The 13819-nt window shown below is 34.4% G+C and overlaps 1 protein-coding gene across 5 annotated transcripts in view; it reads left to right on the top strand.

The window, feature by feature from the left end:
* Positions 1 to 13819, top strand: part of G2E3 (G2/M-phase specific E3 ubiquitin protein ligase) — a 243817-nt gene that overhangs the window by 84102 nt on the left and 145896 nt on the right. For all 5 annotated transcript variants that reach the window (XM_013174290.3, XM_066997263.1, XM_048058865.2 and 2 more), the window contains one exon: positions 9300 to 9403. The gene's annotated coding sequence lies outside the window, so the exon portion shown is untranslated. The remainder of the gene's footprint in view (positions 1 to 9299; positions 9404 to 13819) is intronic.

Below are 13819 nucleotides of genomic sequence, written 5' to 3'. Positions count from 1 at the left end.
GGGAACTGTTATTTATTAAGATGACTAATTGACTGAGACTTTGATTTGAGTGGTAGAATTATCCAAAGGTCTCTTGCTAATTTGCTCCTAATAGCAACTGTTTCAGGTTTAGCAGCAAAACAATTAGATCACATTGCTATCAAATATGACTGCTTGAGTGACTCAGGAATTCTAAACAGAGGAATCAAATGCAGTATTTACAGCTACGATTGGCTATATATGTCTTCTTCCCTATAATTTATGCGTTCTGTATACCAGCTGAAGTCACAAGAGTGGCTTATGCCAACTGAGAAGGAGACCTAATGTATCGGGGTCTTTTTATGTAACCTTCATCTGATAACTACACCTTCTAATCTCTGTAATCTCTTACAAAAATGGAGTAAGAATGCCTCTTAATGATTATGCCAGTAAGAGGGAAAAAAAAAAAAAAAAAAAAAAAAAAAAAAACACTTTCTGCAGGCTGTGAAAAGCCAGATCTTCATAAGCTACATAATATTGTATGTATGCATGTCATTCTGATTTCCTGTTTTGCACACAAAAAGGAATTGACTAAACACCATAAATGCCCAAAACAAACAGTACTCGACAAGACTATTCACTGAGTGATTTGGGATTTAACATGCATTCATCATTAATCTTTTCCTTCAAAGATCCTCTTGTTTTAAAATATGCTCTCTTCACTAGTTTTATCTAGAAGTATAGAACTCCATTACTGTTAAAACAGCTCAGCTCACTTTCAGTAACTTGAATAATGAGGAGCATGGAGGAAACTTAAAAACTAAGAGTAAATGTAATTTAACTAGGATGCATGATCATTGTACATGCATACAAGATATGCACACTTTCATTGGTGGAAACTTAAGTATAATCAGTCAATCATGTCACTAACGTTAGTTTAAAAGAAAAGTGTTTCACATTTAAGAGTGATAAATAAGCATACAAAGCTAAAGAGAAATCTACCTTCTTCTAGAGGCAGCATTGTTTTGTTTTACATATAGCAACTGCTGTAATGAGCTGTAAGCTTCTATCTGCATTTCAAAGCATCTTGGAAAATAAGAGAAAATGTTCCATTACTGTATTGAGCATACGGCACTGTATCACTGAGCATAAAAGTAGTATCAGGTTTTTGACAGTAATCTTTCAGCAAGAGGCATGTTGTCAAAATGTCCCTCCAAGGATTTCTTATCTATATCTATATCATCTATATCTATATCTATATCTATAAATGTGTATTGATGGAGTGTATGCTGATAATACATTACTGGTGAACCTGAGAGTGAATTTAAGTAAGTGTGCAACCTTTTCCTTTTTGGAAGGAAAGTTTGGATGGAAGTTATCCTAGTCCTTTGTAGTAGATGGTATTGACAGCACCATACTTGGGATAGCTGTTGTTGTAGTAGTTGATAGGATGCCCAGTTTGTCACTCTCAACTTATGAAATGGTGAGCGCAAGCAAGATGCAGTGTTAAGGCATGACACAATTGTTTTTCTGAATGTCTCAAACCACAGTCTGACCCTAAACTGAGGCACACCGTATACTATAGGCATCATCTAGACATGCCACAACATTACTCCTTCTAAGATATTTTTCTTCCAGGTGCTCTTTCTGGGAATACAATGGAAGTCTAAGTGCAACTAAACTGAACACGAGCTTCTATTATCACTAAAGAATGCCTTCTCCTGAACTTCCTACTCCAAGCTCCTATTTGGAGAAAGAGAAATCTTTCATGAGAACTTATATTAAAGTTTCAGATCAGACAAATTAGGTTTTTGTCTTTCAGAGGATTGACCAACACATTGTGCTTATTAGAAGAGCAAGTGATGGTTCCTAAAAACAAAGAATCCCTAACATGATGAAGCTGCACTTTTTAGCATTATAATGAAAAAAAAAAAGAAAAAAAAAAAAAAAACAGGGCTTCTTTGCTATCTTCTAGGGATAGTCTTACATTGTAGAAGTTACCCCCAAAGGAATAGACCAGGACATCTTATTTTTCATTCTCTTTTGTCACAGGTGCTGTGTGGAATAGTTTTCTTTGTCACCCTAAGTGTGCTATTGTATCTTCAGTCTTTTTACTGGTAATAATAGGAAAAAAGAGCTGAAGTATCCAAAGAGGAAAATTAAGTGCTGTGTCTTCATAGATTTTTCTAACATACAACCGTAACAGAGGCCATCAAGGAACAGCAAGGGCTGCTGCTGCTCCCTCAGGAACAGGCAGCCAAGCACAGTAATATAGGGCAGGCTCCTCAACAGCTTGCATCAAACCCCACAGCACCTAAGCAGGGCAGGCAGTGCAGAAACAAAGAGGGCGGCTCAAGTCCAGATCATGAGGTAAACTGACATAGCACAACAATGTCTGAGCAAACCCAAGCCCAGGCCCAAGCCCAAGCCAAGGCCCAGGCCCAGGCCCAGGCCCAGGCCCAAGCCCAAGCTGAGGCCCAGGCCCAGGCCCAGCCCTGTATGCCTACAACACAGGTCAGGCAAGTAGTGAAGGCACAGGCCTGAGTTTAAAATGGAGCCCATGGGCAGAAGGTGTGGGTGGAGGTACCAAGTAGCCTTTTTTGGCCTTCAGGGTGCTCAGGGAGGCTTCTTTTCTATTCTACACTGGGTGATTGTTCAGAAGGGGCCAGGTCACATGCTGGTCTTTATGTACACTAAGAATTAAGAGATCTGCCTTTAGGATAGTGTGAAAACAACCCTCAAATTAATATGACCTTAGGAAAAAGGAAATGTGATATAATCAGTACATGACTGAACATTTGGATGTCCTATGCAGAAATACCAGTCACAGCAGTGTTAGGCATGAACTCTGTGCTATACAACATATAAAGTAAAAAGTATATTTAAAATGTCTTTCAAAATATTTTATTTTTATACCTTTTTTGTCATAACTTTGTCACATTTTTAAAAATCTCTATGTCTTTACATATTCTGGCTTTTTTTAGAGCAGCTGTGCTTTTAATCTGAAGCAGTGCCTTTTCCTATTCAACAATGCTATCTTGTATTTTCTTAATGTTTAATGACTATTACTATTATATTACCAAAGCTGCTGGTAGACAGCTTACAGAATTTTGTAAGGTATAAATGATACCTGAGGGTATGGTAAGTGTTTAAAAAAGATTGGAGATTAGTCCAAAAAAATCTTGGAATAAACTATGGAAAATCATGAAATCTTTCTAGAAAGTTGCCTTTCTCAAATGTGCTGCAAGTTTTGTTTCTGCCAAGGATTATTTTTACAAGGCTGCTCTCTACTAATGGAGAGGCCCTCCATGATGCTGTGCCTGCTACTGACTGCTCAGGGTTTTGTTTTTCCTATTCACTATTCATACTAGATTTCGAGTTGTTTTTGTGCCTGTGAAACTGAAGACTAACAGTCTCTGGAGCCAAGCATAGTCTCTTTGTTGGGTAGAAATAAAGCCTACAGGAGAGGATGGATGTGCTCAGCGTCCCAGCAAGTGGCTTGAGATGAAGTGATATTGGCAGGATTCAGACTGAAATTATTACAAAACATGAATGCCACATGTGCAACTGCTGCCTGGCTGTTTCTGTGCTTCTCTCCTTTTGTTAAAAAGTGCTATCTTAAAAAAATAGTAATAACCTTGATCTTGTGCCATTGCTATCTGAAAATTGCAGGGTCTTATAGATCCCAGAATGAAAGATCAAGGGGGAAAATGATTGTTCTGCCAAACGTGAAGCTTTTATAATGACAGTATTATGTATTGCTTCCACAGAACAAGCCTTCCATTTAGCTTAGCTTGTAAACTAGCTTTACCAAGAAGTTTGGTGACATGCTGTCTCCTTCCCAAAACAATCTGAGAAAACTTCATTAACAATGGTAATTATTCAGGCCTGGCAGTAATTAATAGTAGATTGGCATATTTTCAGTTTTATTCATTTCAGTTGGGTTGTGCTAATACAAAGATACATGGGATTTCCTTTAGGTTAGATAATCACACTAGATTTTGTGATATTAAACTGAAGAAAAGCACTGTCTCAAGCCAGTTACAGGCAGGCTTTCTCAAGCCTGCCAATACATCTCAATGCTAGTTGTGCTATCCCTGTTAGTCAGTCCTGGGTTTGTCAACAAGAAGTCATGCCAGCTGAGTAGTGGTTTTGTGATAAGAACAGTTGGAAATTAGTACGAGATCATTTTCACCTTAGAAAGAGTTTGAATTAAGTTTCAAAAATGAAAAGCTGGTACTTAACATCATTGTCTCTTGTTCCCCTTTTGTGTAATAATGTTCGGGTCTTCTACCATAACCTTCATTATTCCAAGTATCATTCTTATTAGTATAAATTCATCATAAGCATGTTAATCCCAGAGTCATGAAAGCTAAATTAAATTCTTTACTTTGCCAGAAATGTTTTAATAGTAGTGCAGATGACAGAAGATGAAAATATCTTAGTAGATATTCTTTCGTCTGAAATTAGAAGCAAGGGCATTACTGAAACCTAATTGCATTCCTTGATCCAATGAATTGTATTCAATACTGAACTGGCATCATTCCTGAAGACCAATTGCATTCCTTAGCCCTGATACTTGTCAGTAGAAAGAACAGCTAATATTATTTCTTTGGTAACGTTACTCATTTTGGAATCAGTGCCCCCTGCATCCTTGCAAAATCTCATTTATCACCACACACTCAGGCATGACCTTCTAATAAACTTTTCTAGGACAAGCCTGGTGGTTGTTATAGAAAATGCATTTCTTTGGCATCACTCCAGAAAGCTAGGTATTTGGAACCTGGCTTCTCAGTCCAACCTGCTTAATGTCCTACTCCTTTTGTTGAATTAATATCCTTCAACAATATCATGACAAACATGACCACTTAAGCTCTTCTGTTACTGTATTAGATTTCTGTTTCTCCACGGCTTTGTGTTCTTAACCCTGATTAGCTTTTTCTCTTTGAAGATGGCTTCTCTCCTAGCATACCTTTTTTTGAGTTGTGCCTTCCTAACAGCCACTAGGTGGAATCATTCTGATGGCTTGATGGTCTTTAATACTTTTTCCATCTCTTGGCTTATATAAAATATATGCAGTCTTGGTCTTCAGTACAGTATCATGCAGGTACTGTACTAAGATACTGTTTATCAATGGTTAACAGAATCTGAGGAAGCTATATTTCCATAATTCTGTAGCTTCATATTTTGGCTTACCACATACAGCAGTATATTGCAGTATATTGATTCTGAATCACCACAATTCAGGATGAGTTGTACTTTGTTGATTTTCAAATGCTACACCATATTTAAGTGAATTGAAAATGCTTGTTTCTTTGTCCTATCTTTTGGGGGAGAAATGTAACAAGAGGATTACTGAGATGACCACCAGAAATCTAAAATAGCATTTTTCACCTTTATTCTTTTGAAGTGGTGAGATATATTTTAGTAATTTTAAAATCCCGTCCTTAGAATAACAAGTGTGATCATGATGACATATAAATAGGGTATTTATTAAATCAACAAATTTAATTTTTTATTTACTATGAAGAACTATATGTCACATTTTGTCTTTTTTCCTCTAAAATTTACAAGTTCTTTAACAGCACTTATTGGAAAAATAAATAAAAATAAGAACACAGTTGGGTTTTGAGCTGCTGTTTGATGAAGGTTCTAATTTTTATTCATCCTCGATTGAACTGTGACCAATCTAGGCCAAATTTACAGAGATGTTTTGGAGGTAAATAGTTCTGTTCATGTGTTAGACTTGCTCTGGATTAATCTTGTTTGCATATTTCAAAAAACTATGTTTAGAGAAAAAAAATCCCAGTTTTATATTAAGGAATGTTTTAGTAATGAGAACCTTCTTTTTCCTTCTTTTCCTCTAAACATTAATTTCAAATTGCTTTTTTATAATTTTATTACTTTAGAAGTTATGCTCTGGAGGATATTGGACTCTGTTACTCCTTTGGACTCCAGTGGTAACCACATATTCAATCTTTGAGTTATTTTCATCTCATTCTAAGTTTTGACCATAGTTATAAACACACAGTTTATTCTGACTCAATTACCTGTGCTATAATAAGATATTTTACATTCCAATATTGCTGTATATGTAAGAGTAGTTCCCATTTCTTTATAACTCTTGCTGAATTTTATGTTCATGACTCTGCTTCACTCCCTTCAGCTTTACCTCTACTGATGATACAGAAATGACTCGGGGTCTATCACCAACATTTTTTAAATTGAAACCAAAGATCATGTACCTAATTCACACTACTAGCACAACGCAATATCAGATTACTCTATATTTTCTTTAAAGTGATTGTGAAGAGATGCTGTAGTATGTCAAATGCTTAGGCAAAAAATTTAAATGTAGTTTAATGTAGACTTTTTCAAAGTGTTTGTATTGAATAATTTTTGATTTTTGGACAAGCCATGAGAAGAACTTTTTGTTATAGTAGCACATGTTTTAGATGGGTCTTATCCAGAGGGATAAGCTCATACTGTTTTTTTTACAGATGGGATAGTTAAGAGACAAAGGGCTTTTTTGATGTTGATATGATGCTGATTTTCACATAATAAGTCATAAAAAGAAGAGAAAGGAAAAGAAGAGAAAGGAAAAGAAAAAAGACAGGTTTTGAACTAATAAAATCTGTGTTTTTCAGTGTCTGTAATTTCATTTCAAATTCCCCACACAGACACTTAGGGCATAGGACGTATGTAAAGGACATATATTCTTGACATGATGTGGCTTAGAAATTGCAGAATCCATAGCTCTTTTTAATCTTAAAACTTTAAAACTTCTATTTTGTGTTTTCCGAAACTGTTTTATTTGTATCCTATATTAGGATAGACTTATGGGTTCTAAAATAATAACAACTTATAAGAAAAATTAAGTCTACACACATCAGAATTACGGGAACATGGGTGGAAGTTTGTCAGAGAGGTTTTGGCGTGTCCATGCTTGGATTTGCCCAAAAATTTGGCTGTATATGCAACTTAGATTTTGGACCTGACTTCAAAGTAGACCCTACTTTGAGCAGAGAATTGGGATATATGACCTCCAGAGATCATTTCCAACCAGAATTGTCTTATAATTCAGAGCATGCATGATTCCTATAGAAGGAGTCATCTTCTGGCAAAAGAGTCTCATAAGAATCTGTCTATTAGGAATAAAAACTTACATAAAATTTTTAGTTGTAATTTTCTAATTCTAAAATTCTATCTACATGTTCAGAATTTGGGTGATACTTAAAAACTTTATAAAGCGGAAATATTATCCGCTTAGTTTATGATTACTGTGTCAAGTCTACGTTACTGTGCACCTAATTTTCAGTCTTTTTTTTCCTATCTTCTGACTGAGTTTAAGATTTTATAATCTTGTAATCTGATGAGATCTATTTTTTTTCTGATTTCCTTCTTGTGTAATTGCTCAGTTAGTGACTTTGTGATGAGCTGCCATTTGGATACAGTCATTGCCAAGGAAGATTTGTCTAGTGAATCCTAAATACTTATGTATTCACGGAAAATATGTCTAATAGAAAAACAAAAATGTATAAGCCTAATTGTTTTAAAATGGGCTGAGATGTTCTCTGCTTATTCTGTTTGTGTAAATGAAGAGTTGTTTTAATATTTCCAGCAAGATGTCTTCACAATATAAGTGTATATGACTGGTTATCATAAGGATAACATTTTACCGTAGCGTAGGAGCAAAACCAGCTCTATTATACTGGACCATTTATTTCTTTTTAGCTAACACTTCCCTATAAGACACCTACATTTCTGAATTCTATTTTAAGGTAACTAAGTGACAGTTTGAATTTTAAACAAAAATTTATAAAGTGTACAAAGGATTTTTTTTTGTTGTTTTTTTTAAAAATTGCTTATGGTTTTGTCCTAACAGCATTCAAATTCAAGAGGAGCTGTTAATGTCATCCTCTCAAACTGCAACCATGGATTCTATGTTTTTTTGAGGAATATGACTCATTTTCCAACAGCCTCAGATTATAAATTCACATTTTCTGAGAACATAGAGTCCGGTTGTATATTGTATACAGTAGACAAGTATTATTCTTCAGGATAGCTAGATATCTAGATTAACTCCACAGTGAAGTTCACTGCAGTTTTATCAAAATTTAGGTCAGGATTTGAACCTGTATCTGTAAAACTTTTCATATAGGGAAGCTCTGTGAAAGCTGATACATTTCCCTGGCAGAAAAAGATGTGTCTGCTTCTGCACCATAGCAGTCTCTTTCTAATTTGCAATACTTTGATTTCAACCTTCTTTTCCGTCTTCATAGTATGAAATCTTTTCAACAACAAAAAAAAAAATGCATGTTTTGAAAATATAGCTCACTTAATTAAGCAGTCTCCAGTTTATGTTGCTGAAAAAGTTTTTCAGCTCAGGTAGTATGCCAGTGCTTTCTACTGATCAGCTTTCAGAAGGACTAACTTTAAGCCAAAGTGCCAAATTATGAAGCATGACAGGTCCCTGTCCCAGGGGTGGGAACTGTGACAAGAACTCTTTTGCTATGTATAATAGTAAATCATCTTCTGATTTCATTTATTTTTTGTATATTTCAGTGCAGCATCTTTCAGGTGGGGTTGTGGTAGAAATGTCATACAAAGCAGCTAGACTCCTTTTTCTTAATCTTTATTTGCTGAAATAGCTGAGAGTATATGAAAGTTGCAGTAATTGTAATGTTTTTGTCCAGTTAGTAGAAGTCTGTAAAAAGTCTGACATTTTCTGTAGTATATTATTATTCTTCATCATGTAGATTCAGTAAATTTGTTGTTACAAGACTGTTCCAGAATTCATTGATAATTCTGGTAATGCTTCTTTCTCTCAAGGGAGAAAAAAGCCTTTAATCATGTATCTAAAGAAACCGTTCAAAAATAATTTCATGGTCTGTAAAAGCACCATATTAAGGAAAAAAAGGAATAAATATCAACCAATTTGAAACTTTTTCCATGAAAGTTGGCATCCAGTTCTGGGAGTGTTCAGTAATTCTAACTGTTTAATAACGCTGAGAGTTGTGTTTAGAAAATTAGTATGAGTTATCATTTTTCATATTACAAAATAATTGTTTATCATATGCATAAATAATTGCTTACCGTATGTTTATGCATGCCAATTTATTCTTGTAATTTTGATTAAGCCACACCATTAGAAGTGGAAAAAGTTTTTGCCAAGTGGTAGCCAGTCAGTAGAGTTTACTTCATGGACATTTTTTTCTTCAGCTACTTCCAGATAACACACAGAAGGATATGTTGATTAAAGTACTGATTGTTGATTAAAGTATTTTTTCAGATTTTTTTTTCCCACTCACCTGTATGATAATGTTTTCTTTTCTCCACAGCAATGCCACACAGTCAATGTCCTGATTTTTTCACCAATATCATTGTGATAAATAGAAGATGGTTAATTGCATCCATTCTAGGCCAGTCAGTAGGAAGAAATAAGGTAAAATCTTTTACCTCCACTTACTCTCTACTATAAGAAAGTTTCTTATTCAAAGGTTAATCTAATCTGTCATGCCTTATAGTCATTCAAATGGAACTTTCATAATACATGTATCTGTAGATGCAATAGTCAATGGACTATGCTTTTTATTTTTATTCTGAATATTCTGATTCTTTGTTGATTTCTTCTTCCACTAACATTAGCTTTATTTCCGTTCATACTTTAGATACAATGTACTTTAGAAAAGACTTTGTTGATGTCATTTTACCCATATGTACACAGCATTGTTCTCAAATACATGAAAATTACATGATCCAGGTGTCACAGCTGCTTGGGCAGTTATGTAACTATTTCCTCACTTTAACTGCAGTAATTTCTGCACATCCAATGGTAAGATGTGGTCACAAAATATGATGCTAATACTGTAAGAGCAAGATCCTGACATAATTATTCCAGTTCAAAATCTCTGCTTTCTCTTTTTGCATTAAATTAAAAAATCCTTGAGATAAAATTGTGTTAAATCTTTCATTTTTCCCACTAAACAATAAAGACCATTTCTTTAAACTCTGTTTGATAAGGCAGTTTTGCAAAGTTTGAAATCAACATGAATAAGAAACTGGACTGATTCAAAGATGAATTAGATTCAGAACATGCATAGGCTTTAACTGTAGAAAAGATCTTTGGAAGTAAAGATAATACTCTTAATTGGTGATTATGTAAGACTACACTGATGACTGGAACCAAGTAAGAAACAGCACATTTTCAACCCAGTAGCTCAGTGTAGCAGGCTATCTAGAAAGTGATAGTGCTATTACAGACTAGCAGAAATGCATTAAATACTTTTCTCAAAGTTCACGTAACATGGATATTACACTTTTGAGTCTGTTTTCCCATAAGGCGCTGCACCAAAGAAAAGATAGTGTTTCAAGGATACTCAGTCTTTCACTGTGAAAATAGTAATGAAAGTACTTCCCATATTGTGTTATTATGACAGATAATTGATGAGACTTATTGCAGCCTAAATACTGACATATTCACATCAAAGTGTTATTTGTATTTTTGTTTGTGACAATTGTTCAGTATTTGTGTATTGCTGGTCATAAACTGTAGATTTTTAATTGATATGTTTGAAAGATTTTTAGAAATTATGACCTAAAACTGGATATTTCAGGTACTTAAATTTGAAGACTTTTTGGTTTGCATTTTGCCTATTTAGCTCCTGATGTAAAAATTGAAAGGCAGGACTTCCTATTTCATTCTTATTTTAGAAAAATTTCAAAATGCCATCACGTTACATAATAGGAAATATTTAGAAATGAAACAAGTTGGACAGTAGGGAAAAACAGGACAGTAAACACTAGCTCCCAGTAGGGTAGGATGTAGCCCTGACAGAAGTGGAGAAAGGAAGAGGTAGAATCACAAAATCACAGAATTGCAGGAGTTGGAAGGGACCTCTAAAGATCATCGGATCCAACCTCCCTGCCAAAGCAGGTTCCTTAGAGCAGGATAGAATAACTTGTGGCTTCCTTCAGTGTACCAATCACAGTGCACTGAGACTATGAGGGATAAACTACAATTTTTTTAGTTATCTGTGCCCAGTAAGTAAAAAATTTGGACTATTATAAGAAATTTGAAAAAAAAAAATGCATCTTGTCTCTTTAGAGGCTAAAACCAAAATTAAGCCAAAAAAGTCATTTCAAGAGATTATTTGTGATCTCAGCAGCTAATCTCTATTAGTTTTTGGCTGATTATTTGCATGTCTCAGGTCATACTGACTGAGTAAATTAATGGTATGGAGAAGAGTAAACTAATGCCTCAGGAACTGCCATTGACAAATAGTCTTCCCGAGACTCATTTGAAAATTATGTGGCCATATACTGGATTTGGCATAAATAGTTGGAAAAGGATGCTGTCTTTTTTCAAACAGCGGTGAAAGCAATGCAGTAAAGTGAGGTAGAAGGACACAAAAATTAATACTTTTAAAATTTTAATGTTAAGGTCTATAAATATATATATGAACACTAGCAAACTTTAAGTCTTCCTAGTTGCATACTAAGAAAGACGGAAGACTGCTTATGTGCCTTGATTCAGCTTGGAATGGCAAATACTATAATGCCACATTGATAGGAATTTGGGCAATGGTGTTTGCTGTTAGGGTCCCTGAATGTGACTTGAAAGTATCTTTCTAATAGTTGTACATATCAACGAAATTTGTGAACTTATTAATTTAACTTCAATTGAAGATAAAGACAAACTGTGGAATGTATAAGGAGTGGTCAATATAAAACAGAGACACGGTATTTGAGGGCAACAGAGTTTACGGAAATGAGTGAAAAACTTAGTTGTTTGCTTTGTGGTTTTCTTAATCATCAATATATTATAGATATACTTTGCATTCCTTGTTTATTTTCTCAATTCTTTATTTCTAATGCCTTTTAAATAATAGTTGTTTGTATAACTGCATATCAAAACTATAGAAATACTTTAATAGCCTGATTTATGTTGAGAAATTTGAGAATAGCCCATCTAGTATCGTTTAAAACATTAAAATATGAATGTCTCTTTTAGAACAGTTCTTTTGCCTGAGCAAACAGTAATTTTTCTTAATCACCACACAGTCATGTGTGTTGATAATGACACTCTGAAGAACTAAGAAATCTGCAGGTTTCCACTCCAGTTATCATGAATGCTAGGGTAGAAAAAATGGGGAGGACAAAATATGAGAGAGAGAAAAAGACAGAGAGAATCATTTTGGCTGCTGCCACTTGAATACTTGAATACTTAGAAATGATTTAACTTTGCATCTGGGAAGTATGCTACTAAAATTACTTAATTGTATGTAAGACTACATATATTCAATATTGATAATATGCTCACCACATCTACATTAGATTCACTGTTCTACTAGTTATATTGTCCTTTTTTATCTAAACTATAAACATCTCTCAATCCCTTTCTAACGAACAAAACAGCCTGTTGGATTCTAGATGAAAACATTCCTAAAATATGTTGTTACAGCATTGTCAAGTTCTAGACTAAGTTTCTCCAGTTCTCCTCTCTGGTTAAGTCCCTTGAGTTTAGGAATTTCCAGTCTTCAAAAGCAAGTGAATTGAAAGATAATTTAAATAGGATTTAGTAAAAAGCCTGAATTTTGCAAAACATTGAACATATTTTTCTTTCCACAACAGCCAACATAGACAGTGGGGCTGCAGGTTGGTGGACAGGATCATGTTACAAACATAAGATTCATCCTTGCTATTTTTTCCATGTCACAGTTATATTACGTATTAACTGCATCAGATGAAACTAAAATAGTCCTGCTACGTGATATTATCTTTCATATTTAGTAGCACAGTAGATCTAGTTTACTTTAGTCAAAAAGTATAATTTATTAAAAGAAATCAAATATAACATAAAAATATATCACCTCAATAAATCCCAGTGATCACGCACTTAAAATAATGAAATTTATGCCTATATATAAAATGGTGGCTGTGTGAGCACCACATTTCCATATAAAGCAAATTATCAGTGTGACTGAAGATTTTTTTGGTTGTTTTTTTACACAAGAATCTTCTTCTTAGGCTTTCTCTTTACTCAAGAAGTGAGAAGACAATGTAAATTCTAAGGCAGACAAAACTATGTAAAAATATACCACCAGAAAACTTTTCTCATAACTAATCAGAAATCACAGGAAATACTCTTTTCTAATACATTCCTTTGCAGCATTGTCATAATGGCTCCTAAATCCTTGAAGCCTAGTTACTATTTTGGTTTAGTGCCTGGGATTTTGCATACACTTTATTAAATCTGCATGAACAAATATCATATAGTGGGACTCGAAATTATCAGAGTCTTATCATGTAAATTTTTAAATACTTAAGTAAGCATGATTAGCCCCAGCTGAGGCTCTGTCCCCAAGCTGTTTCCACTATACAGATTCATGTTTGGGTTTTTTGGAATAGCAGTACAAAATCTAACAGAAATTGCCTCATTTTGATTTTAAGTCATAAGCAGTCAGAATGTTTTGAACCGTTTCTATTAGGGAAGAGAAATTATCTGATAGAGCTTGTCCATTTAGAAAGAGTTTACAAAGTATACTTTGTATGAACATACAGGAATCAAGTAACTGGAGACAATTTATTTGCATACGTTTCTCAGCCTTTTCTCAGGATTCCTCTGATCAGAGACATTTTCACCCTTTCTTTTGCCTTGAGGACACTTTTATGTCTCTTTGGAATTTTTATTGTGTTTCTCCAACTTTATTTTCCATTTCCTAGGTGATTATACACAGATACACTCACATCCACTTACTAGCACCAAACAAGTTCCTCGCTCTTCAGTTTCCAAGCATTTTCACTTTTTTCATGTTTCTTGTTCAAAAAGAAATAGTAACAGCTTGCTACATGTATCCCG

Source organism: Anser cygnoides, chromosome 5, assembly GCF_040182565.1.
Source record: "Anser cygnoides isolate HZ-2024a breed goose chromosome 5, Taihu_goose_T2T_genome, whole genome shotgun sequence".
NCBI lineage: Eukaryota > Metazoa > Chordata > Aves > Anseriformes > Anatidae > Anser > Anser cygnoides.
The sequence above is the reverse complement of the archived record's forward strand: the minus strand, read 5'-3'. Positions and strand labels throughout refer to the sequence as shown.